We start from the raw sequence: 15357 nt of genomic DNA, 5'->3' as shown, positions 1-15357 counted from the left end.
GTGCTGGGAAGGTCAGGCATCGCAACCACCACCACACTTGGACTCTCCTTGGGGATTTGTGATATCTTCTTAGAACGCACAGTTCTTCGCTGTGCTTTTGCCAGCTTAACTCTTTTGATTTTTTTAGTGGGAGGAGGGCTTCCATCGTCATGTGAAGCTGAACCACTAGTCAAGAACATACTAGGGATCGACCTTAGCCATTCCTTGCCACTCCGTGTCGTAAATGGCATATTGGCAAGTTTACGTTTCTCTTCAGCTGATTTAAATGTTTTTTTCAAGGTCATTTTCCTGAACTTTGTCATTTGGGATTGTATGTGCCCTCTATTATGACATTGGGCATAGGCCTTGGCAGACGACGTTGATGGCATGTTATCGTCTATGTCATTACTAGTGGCAGCAGCTTCAGCACTAGGAGGAAGTGGTTCTTGATCTTTCTCTATTTTATTTTTATCGGAGAAAGTTTGGTCCTCCATTTATGTTATATCGATTTGATATATACGTGCGGCTAAACACAGAAAATATTTTTTTATTTTTGCTGGAGAGTAGTGCACTTTGTGGGTTACACCAGCCTTTAAGAAATGATCCAGCCGGCTCTTTACTTATGGGACACAGGCGCACGCTTGGCGCTGCTCCTTTGTTGATGCACGTGCGGCTACTGCGCACACAATTCACAAACACAGAAAATATATATTTTTTTGGTTTGGACTGGAGTGTACTTTGGGAGATACAGCACCCTTTAATGGTCAAGCCAGCCGGCCCTTTACTTATGACACATGCGCACGCTTGGCACTACTTTGTTGATGCACGTGCGGCTACTGCGCACACAATTCACAAACACAGAAAAAATTTTTTTTTTTGGTTTGGACTGGAGTGTACTTTGTGGGTTACAGCACCCTGTAACGGTCAAGCCAGCCAGCCCTTTACTTATGACACAGGCGCACGCTTGGCACTACTTTGTTGATGCACGTGCGGCTACTGCGCACACAATTCACAAACACAGAAAATATTTTTTTTTTGCACTTGGGGGGAGCACCCCTGATGGACAGAGCACCCCCTGGACAACCCTACAGCACCCCTTTAGGACTGGGACACTGCACAGGACTTTGGAGAGGACACTGCCCCTATGGAGAACTGACTGCACAACACAGTCCAGCCAGCCCCTATGGACTTTGAAGTAGTGGACACAGCCCCTATTAACAACAGCAGCACAGCACAACATAGCCAGCCCCTATGGACTTTGAAGTAGTGGACAACAGCAGCACAGCGCAGCACAGCACAGCACAACACTACTCTGCACTACACTACACTACACTACACTTCACAGCCCAGCCAGCCCTAATTCCCACCCTCCCTCTTCACTGTCCACAGCCGAGTGAGAAAATGGTGCCGACGCAGGTACCTTATATAGGATCCAAAACCCGCGAGACTCGGAAGGCGGGATGATGACGTTTTGCCTCGATTTCAGATCAGAGCCAGGCGGGAAAAGTCGAGCCTGACTCGGATCTGCCTCGGATCGGGGGGGCTCGGGGGGGTATGGATTTCAGAAATCCGAACCCGCTCACCAATAAAATAGTGTGATAGGGCTGGTGGGGACAACTGTCCATGCACAGTAACACTGCCAGGTCACACCCAGCTCTGTCATATTACACTGCTACTAATTAGTGACACAAATAGTGTGATAGGGCTGGTGAGGACAGCTGTCCATACACAGTAACACTGCCAGGTAAGAACCAGCACTGTAATATTACACTACTACTAATTAGTGACACAAATAGTGTGATAGGGCTGGTGAGGACAGCTGTCCATGCACAGTAACACCTCCAGGTCACCCCCAGCACTGTAATATTACACTGCTACTAATTAGTGACACAAATAGTGTGATGGGGCTGGTGGGGACCGCTGTAAATGCACAGTAACAATGCCAGGTCAGACCCAGCACTGTAATTTTACACTGCTACTAATTAGTGACACAAATAGTGTGATGGGGCTGGTGGGGACAGCTGTCCATGCACAGTAACAATGCCAGGTCACACCAAGCACTGTAATATTACACTCATACTAATTAGTGACACACATAGTGTGAAGGGGCTGGTGGGGACAGTTGTCCATGCACAGTAACACCTACAGGTCACACCCAGCACTGTAATATTACACTGCTACTAATTAGTGTCACAAATAGTATGATAGGGCTGGTGAGGACAGCTGTTCATAAACAGTAACACCGCCAGGTCACACCCAGCACTGTAATATTACACTACTACTAATTAGTGACACAAATAGTGTGATGGGGCTGGTGAGGACAGATGTCCATGCACAGTAACACCTACAGGTCACACCCAGCACTGTAATATTACACTGCTACTAATTAGTGACACAAATAGTGTGATAGGGCTGGTGAGGACAGCTGTTCATAAACAGTAACACCGCCAGGTCACACCCAGCACTGTAATATTACACTGCTACTAATTAGTGACACAAATAGTGTGATAGGGCTGGTGAGGACAGCTATACATGCACAGTAACACTGCCAGGTCATACCCAGCACTGTAATGTTACACTGCTACTATTTGGTGACACAAATAGTGTGATGGGGCTGGTGAGGACAGCTATACATGGATAGTAACACCGCCAGGTCACACCCAGCACTGTAATATTACACTGCTACTAATTAGTGACACAAATAGTGTGATAGGGCTGGTGGGGACAGCTGTCCATCTACAGTAACACTTCCAGGTCACACCCAGCACTGTAATATTACACTGCTACTAATTAGTGACACAAATAGTGTGATAGGGCTGTTTGGGACAGCTGTCCATGCAAAGTAACACCGCCAGGTCACACCCAGCACTGTAATATTACACTGCTACTAATTAGTAGGGGTGAGCGGGTTCGGATTTCTGAAATCCGAACCCCCCCGAGCCCCCCCGATCCAAGTCCGATCCGAGTCAGGCTCGACTTTTCCGGCCTGACTCGGATCTGAAATCGAGGCAAAACGTCATCATCCCGCCTTACGAGTCTCGCGGGTTTCGGATCCTATATAAGGTACCCGCGTCGGCGCCATTTTCTCACTCGGCTGTGGACAGTGAAGAGGGAGGGTGGGAGTTAGGGCTGTATAGTGTAGTGTAGTGTAGTGCTGCTGTTGTCCACTACTTCAAAGTCCATAGGGGCTGGCTGTGTTGTGCTGTGCTGCTGTTGATAATAGGGGCTGTGTCCACTACTTCAAAGTAGGGGTGAGCGGGTTCGGATTCCTGAAATCCGAACCCCCCCGAGCCCCCCCGATCCGAGTCCGATCCGAGTCCGATCCGAGTCAGGCTCGACTTTTCCCGCCTGACTCGGATCTGAAATCGAGGCAAAACGTCATCATCCCATCTTCCGAGTCTCGTGGGTTTTGGATCCTATATAAGGTACCCGCGTCGGCGCCATTTTCTCACTCGGCTGTGGACAGTGAAGAGGGAGGGTGGGAGTTAGGGCTGTGTAGTGTAGTGTAGTGCTGCTGTTGTCCACTACTTCAAAGTCCATAGGGGCTGGCTGTGTTGCGCTGTGCTGCTGTTGTTAATAGGGGCTGTGTCCACTACTTCAAAGTCCATAGGGGCTGGCTGGACTGTGTTGTGCAGTCAGTTCTCCATAGGGGCTGTGTCCACTCCAAAGTCCTGTGCAGTGTCCCAGCCCTAAAGGGGTGCTGTAGTGTTGTCCAGGGGGTGCTCTGTCCATCAGGGGTGCTCCCCCCAAGTGCTAAAAAAATAATATATTTTCTGTGTTTGTGAATTGTGTGCGCAGTAGCCGCACATGCATCAACAAAGTAGTGACAAGCGTGCGCCTGTGTCTTAAGTAAAGGGCCGGCTGGCTTGACCGTTAAGGGTGCTGTAACCCCCGAAAGTACACTCCAGTCCAAACCAAAAAAAATAATATTTTCTGTGTTTGTGAATTGTGTGCACAGTAGCCGCACGTGCATCAACAAAGTAGTGCCAAGCGTGCGCCTGTGTCATAACTAAAGGGCCGGCTGGCTTGACCTTTAAAGGGTGCTGTAACCCCCCAAAGTACACTCCAGTCCAATCCAAAAAAATATATATTTTCTGTGTTTGTGAATTGTTTGCGCAGTAGCCGCACGTGCATCAACAAAGTAGTGCCAAGCGTGCGCCTGTGTCATAAGTAAAGGGCCGGCTGGCTTGACCGTTAAAGGGTGCTGTAACCCCCAAAGTACACTCCAGTCCAAACCAAAAAAAAAATTATTTTCTGTGTTTGTGAATTGTGTGCGCAGTAGCCGCACGTGCATCAACAAAGTAGTGCCAAGCGTGCGCCTGTGTCATAAGTAAAGGGCCGGCTGGCTTGACCGTTAAAGGGTGCTGTAACCCCCAAAGTACACTCCAGTCCAAACCAAAAAAAAAAATATTTTCTGTGTTTGTGAATTGTGTGCACAGTAGCCGCACGTGCATCAACAAAGTAGTGCCAAGCGTGCGCCTGTGTCATAACTAAAGGGCCGGCTGGCTTGACCTTTAAAGGGTGCTGTAACCCCCCAAAGTACACTCCAGTCCAATCCAAAAAAATATATATTTTCTGTGTTTGTGAATTGTTTGCGCAGTAGCCGCACGTGCATCAACAAAGTAGTGCCAAGCGTGCGCCTGTGTCATAAGTAAAGGGCCAGCTGGCTTGACCGTTAAAGGGTGCTGTAACCCCCAAAGTACACTCCAGTCCAAACCAAAAAAAAAATTATTTTCTGTGTTTGTGAATTGTGTGCGCAGTAGCAGCACGTGCATCAACAAAGTAGTGCCAAGCGTGCGCCTGTGTCATAAGTAAAGGGCCGGCTGGCTTGACCGTTAAAGGGTGCTGTAACCCCCAAAGTACACTCCAGTCCAAAAAAATATATATTTTCTGTGTTTGTGAATTGTGTGCGCAGTAGCCGCACGTGCATCAACAAAGTAGTGCCAAGCGTGCGCCTGTGTCATAAGTAAAGGGCCGGCTGGCTTGACCGTTAAAGGGTGATGTAACCCCCAAAGTACACTCCAGTCCAAAAAAATATATATTTTCTGTGTTTGTGAATTGTGTGCGCAGTAGCCGCACGTGCATCAACAAAGTAGTGCCAAGCGTGCACCTGTGTCATAAGTAAAGGGCCGGCTGGCTTGACCGTTAAAGGGTGCTGTAACCCCCAAAGTACACTCCAGTCCAAACCAAAAAAATATATATTTTCTGTGTTTGTGACTTGTGTGCACTGTGGCTGCACGTGCATCAACAAAGGAGCAGCGCGAAGCGTGCGCCTGTGTCCCATAAGTAAAGAGCCGGCTGGCTCATTTCTTAAAGGGTGGTGTAACCCACAAAGTGCACTACTCTCCAGCAAAAATAAAAAAATATTTTCTGTGTTTGTGTGCGCTTTAGCCGCACGTATATATCAATATAACATAAATGGAGGACCAAACTTTCTCCGATAAAAATAAAATAGGGAAAGATCAAGAACCACTTCCTCCTAGTGCTGTTGCTGCTGCTGGGAGTTGTTCATCATCCCAGAGAGGAAGTAGGAACATCACTACTTTTACTAGACAATTGACCCTCCAACAGTCCCTAGCGATGAGGATGAAGTACGACAGCAGTCATCCTGAAGCAAAACGTATAACTGTGGCCTTGACTGCTATGTTGGTGTTAGACGTGCGTCCGGTATCCGCCATTAGTGCAGTGGGATTTAGACAATTGATGGAGGTAGTGTGTCCCCGGTTCCAAATCCCATCTAGATTCCACCTGCATCCTCAAAGCAGCAGCGACAAGCGTGCATCTGTCTGTTAAAGGGTGGTGACACCCTCAAAGTGTGCTACACAAACAATAAAAATATTGTTCTTTTTTTTTCTGTCTTTGTGAAATGTGTGGGCTGTAGCCGCACCTGCATCCTTAAAGCAGCAGCAACAAGCGTGCGTCTTTCTGTTAAAGGGGGGTGACACCCTCAAAGTGTGCTACACAAACAATAAAAATATTGTTCTTTTTTTTCTGTCTTTGTGAATTGTGTGGGCTGTAGCCGCACTTGCATCCTCAAAGCAGCAGCGACAAGCGTGCGTCTGTCTGTTAAAGGGTGGTGACACCCTCAAAGTGTGCTACACAAACAATAAAAATATTCTTCTTTTTCTGTCTTTGTGAATTGTGTGGGCTGTAGCCGCACTTGCATCCTCAAAGCAGCAGCGACAAGCGTGCGTCTGTCTGTTAAAGGGTGGTGACACCCTCAAAGTGTGCTACACAAACAATAAAAATATTCTTCTTTTTTCTGTCTTTGTGAATTGTGTGGGCTGTAGCCGCACTTGCATCCTCAAAGCAGCAGCGACAAGCGTGCGTCTGTCTGTTAAAGGGTGGTGACACCCTCAAAGTGTGCTACACAAACAATAAAAATATTCTTCTTTTTTCTGTCTTTGTGAATTGTGTGGGCTATAGCCGCACTTGCATCCTCAAAGCAGCAGCGACAAGCGTGCATCTGTCTGTTAAAGGGTGGTGTAACCCTCAAAGTGCTCCAAAAAATAAAAAACTATTTTTTTAATGTGTTTTTGACTTGTGTGCGATGTAGCCGCACGTGCATCAACATAGTAGCAGCGCCAAGTGTGCGCCTGTGTCATAAGTCAAGGGCTGGTTTGGACATCTGGTCCGGACTGAAGGACGTGCCAACAATTTCTGACAAGTCTACTGTCACTCCATATGATACTGTCCTCAAAGCAGCAGCGACAAGCATGCGTCTGTCTGTTAAAGGGTGGTGACACCCTCAAAGTGTGCTACACAAACAATAAAAATATTCTTCTTTTTTCTGTCTTTGTGAATTGTGTGGGCTGTAGCCGCACTTGCATCCTCCACGCAGCAGCGACAAGCGTGCGTCTGCCTGTTAAAGGGTGGTGTAACCCTCAAAGTGCGCTCCACAAACAATAAAAATATTCATCTTTTTTTTACTGTCTTTGTGAAATGTGTGGGCTGTAGCCGCACTTGCATCCTTAAAGCAGCATCGACAAGCGTGCGTCTGTCTGTTAAAGGATTACATCGGTGACAGCATCCAAGTAGGCATGTCAGACAGTCCGTACCTGTACTGGCAGGAAAAAGAAGCAATTTGGAGGTCCCTGTACAAACTGGCTCTATTTTACCTGAGTTGCCCCCCTCCAGTGTGTACTCCGAAAGAGTGTTTAGTGCAGCCGGGAACCTTGTCAGCGAAAGGCATAGGAGGTTGCTTCCACAAAATGTGGAGAAGATGATGTTCATAAAATGAATTATCAACTCTTCCAGGGAGACCAGCCTCCAGAACGTACAGAGGGACCTGTGGTTGTGGATTCCAGCGGGGACGAATTAATACTCGGTGAGGATGAGGATGTACACACTGAAGAGGGTGAGGAATCGGTGGATGAGGAGGATGAGGATGACATCTTGCCTCCGTAGAACCAGTTTGTGCAGGGACAGATTAATTGCCAGCTTGTTTTGTGGGGGCTCAAACGAACCAATCATTTCAGCCACAGTTGTGTGGCAGACCCTGGCGCTGAAATGATTGGTTTGTTAAAGTGTGCATGTCCTGTTTATACAACATAACGGTGGGTGGGAGGGCCCAAGGACAATTCCATCTTGCACCTCTTTTTTTTCTTTGCATTATGTACAGTTTGGGGCCTAGTTTTTCAAACTGCCATCCTGTCTGCCACTGCAGTTTCATGCCTAGATGGGTCACGTGTTTGTGCCGCCCACTCGTGTCGCTTAGCATAGTCATCCAGCTACCACGGTGCAACCTTTTGGACATAAAAACAATATTGTGAGATGTGAGGTGTTCAGAATAGACTGGAAATGAGTGGAAATTAAGGTTATTGAGGTTAATAAATAGCATAGGAGCAGAAACACCTACAAATTCTGTGATTTTAGCTGTTTTTATGCTTTTTTTCAAAAAAATACAGATCCAAAACACAAAACCCAGAACCCAAAACACGGAAGGGTGGTTTTGGCAAAACCGATCCAGATCCAAAACACGAAGAAAGATCCAGATCCAAAACCAAAACACGAAAAGTGGCCGGTGCACACCCCTACTAATTAGTAATACAAATAGTGTGATGGGGCTGGTGGAGACAGCTGTACATGCACAGTAACACTGCCCGGTTATACCCAGCACTGTAATATTACACTGCTACTAATCACTGCCACAAATAGTGTGATGGGGCTGGTAGTGACAGCTGTCCATGCACAGTAACACTGCCAGGTCACACCCAGCACTGTGATATTACACTGCTACTAATTAGTGACACAAATAGTGTAATAGGGCTGGTGAGGACAGCTGTCCATGCACAGTAACACTGCCAGGTCACACCCAGCACTGTAATATTACACTGCTACTAATTAGTGACACAAATAGTGTGATAGGGCTGGTGAGGACAGCTGTCCATGCAAAGTAACACCGCCAGGTCACACCCAGCACTGTAATATTACACTGCTACTAATTAGTGACACAAATAGTGTGATGGGGCTGGTGAGGACAGCTGTCCATGCACAGTAACACTGCCAGGTCACACCCAGCACTGTAATATTACACTGCTACTAATTAGTGACACAAATAGTGTGATGGGGCTGGTGAGGACAGCTGTCCATGCACAGTATCACTTCTAGTTCAGACCCAGCTCTGTAATATTACACTGCTACTAATTAGTGACACAAATAGTGTGATAGGGCTGGTGAGGACAGCTGTCCATGCACAGTAACACTGCCAGGTCACACCCAGCACTGTAATATTATACTGCTACTAATTAGTGACACAAATAGTGTGACGGGGCTGGTGGGGACAGATGTCTATGCAGAGTAACACCGCCAAGTCACACCCAGCACTGTAATATTACACTGTTAATAATTAGTGACACAAATAGTGTGACGGGGCTGGTGGGGACAGCTGTCTATACAGAGTAACACCGCCAGGTCACACCCAGCACTGTAATATTACACTGCTACTAATTAGTGACACAAATAGGTGATGGGGCTGGTGGGGACAGCTCTACATACACAGTAACACCGCCAGGTCACACCCAGCTCTGTAATATTACACTGCTACTAATTAGTCACACAAATAGTGTGATGGCGCCGGTGAGGACAGCTGTCCATGCACAGTAACACTGCCAGGTCACACCCAACACTGTAATATTACACTGCTACTAATTAGTGACACAAATAGTGTGATGGGGCTGGTGAGGACAGCTGTCTATGCACAGTAACACCGCCAGGTCACACCCAGCTCTGTAATATTACACTGCTACTAATTAGTCACACAAATAGTGTGATGGGGCCGGTGAGGACAGCTGTCCATGCACAGTAACACTGCCAGGTCACACCCAACACTGTAATATTATACTGCTACTAATTAGTGACACAAATAGTGTGATGGGGCTGGTGGGGACAGCTGTCCATGCACAGTAACACCACCAGGTCACATCCAGCACTGTAATATTACACTGCTACTAATTAGCGGCACAAATAGTGTGATGGGCCTGGTGAAGACAGCTGTCAATACACAATAACACTGCCAGGTCACACCCAGCACTGTAATATTACACTGCTGCTAATTAGAGACACAAATAGTGTGATGGGGCTGGTGAGGACAGCTGTCCATGCACAGTAACACTGCCAGGTCACACCCAGCACTGTAATATTACACTTCTACTAATTAGTGACACAAATAGTGTGATAGGGCTGGTGAGGACAGCTGTCCATGCACAGTAACACTTCCAGGTCACACTCAGCACTGTAATATTACACTGCTACTAATTAGTGAGACCAATAGTGTGATGGGCTGGTGAGGACAGCTGTAGATACACAGTAATACTGCCAGGTCACACCCAGCACTGTAATATTACACTGCTACTAATTAGTGACACAAATAGTGTAATAGGGCTGGTGGGGACAGCTGTCCATGCACAGTAACACTGCCAGGTCACACCCAGCACTGTAATATCACACTGCTACTAATTTAGTGACACAAATAGTGTGATAGGGCTGGTGGCGACAGCTGTCCATGCAAAGTAACACCGCCAGGTCACACCCAGCACTGTAATATTTCACTGCTACTAATTAGTGACACAAATAGTGTGATGGGGCTGGTGAGGACAGCTGTCCATGCAAAGTTACACCGCCAGGTCACACCCAGCACTGTAATATTACACTGCTACTAATTAGTGACACAAAAAGTGTGATGGGGCTGGTGAGGACAGCTGTCCATGCACAGTAACACCGCCAGGTCACACCCAGCACTGTAATATTACACTGCTGCTAATTAGAGACACAAATAGTGTGATGGGGCTGGTGAGGACAGCTGTCCATGCAAAGTTACACCGCCAGGTCACACCCAGCACTGTAATATTACACTGCTACTAATTAGTGACACAAATAGTGTGACGGGGCTGGTGGGGACAGCTGTCTAGGCACATTAACACTGCCAGGTCACACCCAGCACTGTAATATTACACTGCTACTAATTAGAGACACAAATAGTGTGACCGGGCTGGTGGGGACAGCTGTACATGCACAGTAACACTGCCAGGTCACACCCAGCACTGTAATATTACACTGCTACTAATTAGTGACACAAATAGTGTGATAGGGCTGGTGGGGACAGCTGTCCATGCACAGTAACACTGCCAGGTCACACCCAGCACTGTAATATTACACTGCTACTAATTAGTGAGACCAATAGTGTGATGGGCTGGTGAGGACAGCTGTCCATGCAAAGTAACACTGCCAGGTCACACCCAGCACTGTAATATCACACTGCTACTAATTAGTGACACAAATAGTGTGATGGGGCTGGTGAGGACAGCTGTCCATGCACAGTATCACTTCTAGTTCAGACCCAGCTCTGTAATATTGCACTGCTACTAATTAGTGACACAAATAGTGTGATAGGGCTGGTGAGGACAGCTGTCCATGCACAGTAACACTGCCAGGTCACACCCAGCACTGTAATATAATATTACACTGCTACTAATTAGTGACACAAATAGTGTGATGGGGCTGGTCGGGACAGCTGTCCATGCAAAGTAACACTGCCAGGTCAGACCCAGCACTGTAATATTATACTGCTACTAATTAGTGACACAAATAGTGTGACGGGGCTGGTGGGGACAGATGTCTATGCAGAGTAACACCGCCAGGTCACACCCAGCACTGTAATATTACACTGCTACTAATTAGTGACACAAATAGTGTGACGGGCCTGGTGGGGACAGCTGTCTATGCAGAGTAACACCGCCAGGTCACACCCAGCACTGTAATATTACACTGCTACTAATTAGTGACACAAATAGGTGATGGGGCTGGTGGGGACAGCTCTACATACACAGTAACACTGCCAGGTCACACCCAGCTCTGTAATATTACACTGCTACTAATTAGTCACACAAATAGTGTGATGGGGCCGGTGAGGACAGCTGTCCATGCACAGTAACACTGCCAGGTCACACCCAACACTGTAATATTATACTGCTACTAATTAGTGACACAAATAGTGTGATGGGGCTGGTGAGGACAGCTGTCTATGCACAGTAACACCGCCAGGTCACACCCAGCTCTGTAATATTACACTGCTACTAATTAGTCACACAAATAGTGTGATGGGGCCGGTGAGGACAGCTGTCCAAGCACAGTAACACTACCAGGTCACACCCAACACTGTAATATTATACTGCTACTAATTAGTGACACAAATAGTGTGATGGGGCTGGTGAGGACAGCTGTCCATGCAAAGTAACACCGCCAGGTCACACCCAGCACTGTAATATTATACTGCTACTAATTAGTGACACAAAAAGTGTGATGGGGCTGGTGGGGACAGCTGTCCATGCACAGTAATACTGCGAGGTCACACCCAGCACTGTAATATTACACTGCTACTAATTAGTGACACAAATAGTGTGATGGGGCTGGTAAGGATAACTGTCCATGCACAGTAACACCGCCAGGTCACACCCAGCAGTGTAATATTACACTGCTACAAATTAGTGACACAAATAGTGTGATGGGGCTGGTGAGGACGGCTCTCCATGCACAGTAACACTGCAAGTTCATACCCAGCTCTGTAATATTACACTGCTACTAATTAGTGACACAAATAGTGTGAGAGGGATGATGAGGACAGCTGTCCATGCACAGTAACACTGCCAGGTCACACCCAGCACTGTAATATTACACTGCTACTAATTAGTAACACAAATAGTGTGACGGGGCTGGTGGGGACAGCTGTCTATGCACATTAACACTGCCAGGTCACACCCAGCACTGTAATATTACACTGCTACTAATAAGAGACACAAATAGTGTGACCGGGCTGGTGGGGACAGCTGTCTATGCACAGTAACACTGCCAGGTCACACCCAGCACTGTAATATTACACTGCTGCTAATTAGAGACACAAATAGAGTGATGGGGCTGGTGGGGACAGCTGTCCATGCACAGTAACACTGCCAGGTCACACCCAGCACTGGAATATTACACTGCTACTAATTAGAGACACAAATAGAGTGATGGGGCTGGTGGGGACAGCTGTCCATGCACAGTAACACTGCCAGGTCACACCCAGCACTGTAATATTACACTGCTGCTAATTAGAGACACAAATAGAGTGATGGGGCTGGTGGGGACAGCTGTCCATGCACAGTAATACCCCTTTTCCACCTAAATTCCAGGTCTGACCAGGAGTTGGAACAAAGTTCCTATCCAGATCAGACCCTAAATTTTGCCGGCGCTGACTCGGGATATTCCCGATTCAGCGCCGCTCACACCGCAGTCGGGTCTGCATAGACCCGGCTTTTGCGGAGTGAAAGTGGATGCTTGGAGATGACGTCATCTCCAAGCGCCACTGAAGCTGGACCACTCGGCCGGCTAGCAGTGCACTCCAGGTCATCGTGACCCGGAGTGCGCTGTTCCCAAAGCAGAGTTTCACGGGCTACGACCGTGTTAAACCCTGCTAGTTACCCGGGTTGGATTGCCGGCTCAATCGACCCGGCTATCCAACTCTCTGCCCTTTTACACCAGGGAGCTGGCAGGGTTAACCCTTCAAAAACCCGGGTTTTAGCTCCAGTGTAAAAGGGGTATAACACTGCCAGGTCACACCCAGCACTGTAATATTACACTGCTACTAATTAGTGACACAAATAGTGTGATGGGGCTGGTGAGGACAGCTGTCCATGCACAGTAACACTGCCAGGTCAGACCCAGCTCTGTAATATTACACTGCTACTAATTAGTGACACAAATAGTGTGATGGGCTGGTGAGGACAACTGTACATACACAGTAACACCGCCAGGTCACACCCAGCACTGTAATATTACACTGCTACTAATTAGTGACACAAATAGTGTGATGGGGCTGTTGGGGACAGCTGTCCATGCACAGTAACACTGCCAGGTCACATCCAGCACTGTAATATTACACTGCTACTAATTAGTGACACAAATAGTGTGATAGGTCTGGTGAGGACAGCTGTCCATGCACAGTAACACTTCCAGGTCACACCCAGCACTGTAATATTACACTGCTACTAATTAGTGAGACCAATAGTGTGATGGGCTGGTGAGGACAGCTGTCCATGCACAGTAACACTGCCAGGTCAGACCCAGCTCTGTAATATTACACTGCTACTAATTAACGGCACAAATAGTGTGATGGGTCACTAGATCCGCACTAAAAAAGTCCACAATATCTGGATAGACCTCAAATGGTAGAGAGGCTAAAGGTCAACACACAAATGGTAGTCATGGATGAGGAGAGACTGGTATAAAAGGTCAACAGGTTGTCTTTTTTTTGTCCCCATCTACCTATTGAATGTTTATCATTTTGGGTCTATCTAAACATTGTCAACCTTTTTAGTGTAGATCTTTTATACAAAACCCATTAGCACACCTCTCGTTTGCCCTTAGGCATTTTTAATCAGCATGGGAGCGCCTCTTATATTAGGGATGTTAGGGACCCATCTGATGGTGCTCACCAGGACGTGGGGAATGGGCAAGCATTTTTGGATAAACATGTACTAAGAACCTCATTATACTCCATGTTAATCATACAGTGTGTCAAAATTATTTTGCCAATCATTATTCTTAGTAGTTAGAGTGCACCTGCAATTTGTTTCCTTGTATTGTGTTTTTGAGTGGAACCTGAACTGAGGCCCTGATTCAGAGCCGGACGCTGGAAACAAACAAACCAATCCCACCTAATGCTACTGCAATATAAAGCTGAGTACAATCTGGTTCAATAAGCTGAGCAAGGCACAACACACTGACGAGGAATTATACTGCAGTCTCTGGGCCCGATTCAGACCCGATCGCTCTGAATCAGTCTTTTTTTTTTTTAGAACGGCCTCCTGGCCGCTCGAATAGCTGTGGGTGACCATCCACAGCTATAGCGCGCAGCAAGGAAGATGGTCGCGATGGTCAAGACCATCGTGACCATCGGGCTTGTGACGAGACCCTTGTGGTAGGGTCTCATTGCCGCAAGCCCCAGAGATATTTTGGCTCTAACAGAGCCGGAATCTCTCCTCTGACATCACGTGTCATGTCAGTGGGGCCGGGCCCAAATGGAAGGCGTTCCCATGGGAACGCCTCCATTTGGGCAGCCAACCCCCCCGGCCCGCCCACCAAAGGGGGTGTGCTGTCACTCAACATCGAAAGCACGCCCCCTTTGGTGCGAGACCCGGAATGACGGTTTGCCCGTTGCTATCTGGGTCTCGTGCATGCGCACGACGGAGCCGGCTCCATCATGCGCTCTGGGCCACCATCGACCCAGTTGCGAGTGCTCAGCGCTTGCGACCGGGTGTGAATCAGGCCCTCAGTTCTCACAAGCACAGTTTCAGGTATTTTTATAAATCTAAAAGGGGTATTAAACAAATCACAATCTGCCTTGAAAAAAAAATAATAATCTGTTCGTTTTGAACAAAAAAACATCAACATCATAAACCATCTCTGCCCAGACTACATTCTAGTATTATTTTTCCTCTGTGATATAATGGATATGGGCAAATACTAATGTATTATCTATTTCTATCATTTGCGTGTCATGTAATTACCCATATTGTGCAGAGACAGTTGGAGGAATGTGGGAATATGGATATGACAGCCACATATAGGTTGTGTCTCCCATATCCAAATATTCCAAAATATGCAATGTTTTGAGGATGACTGAGATAGTAAAACATTTGTTCTTTGATGGGTCAATGTATACAAACTTTGTTTGAAGCACAAAATTATTACAAATATTGTATAAAATTACCTTCAGGCTTTGTGTATAGGGTGTATATAATACAGAATTGCATTTTGTGTACAGATTTGGGTCCCATTCCCAAGATCTCATTATGGTATACAAATATTCCATAATACGGAATATTCCGATATCCAAAATAC

At 46.9% G+C, this 15357-nt stretch overlaps 1 protein-coding gene across 1 annotated transcript in view; it reads right to left on the bottom strand.

Moving 5' to 3' along the window:
- LOC148477383 (uncharacterized) overlaps positions 1-15357 on the bottom strand; it is a 269499-nt gene that overhangs the window by 239039 nt on the left and 15103 nt on the right. The window lies entirely within an intron of this gene.

This window comes from Taudactylus pleione, unplaced genomic scaffold, assembly GCF_031769625.1.
Source record: "Taudactylus pleione unplaced genomic scaffold, aTauple2 ptg000720l, whole genome shotgun sequence".
Classification (NCBI taxonomy): domain Eukaryota; kingdom Metazoa; phylum Chordata; class Amphibia; order Anura; family Myobatrachidae; genus Taudactylus; species Taudactylus pleione.
This window is presented reverse-complemented; position numbering and strand designations above follow the sequence as displayed.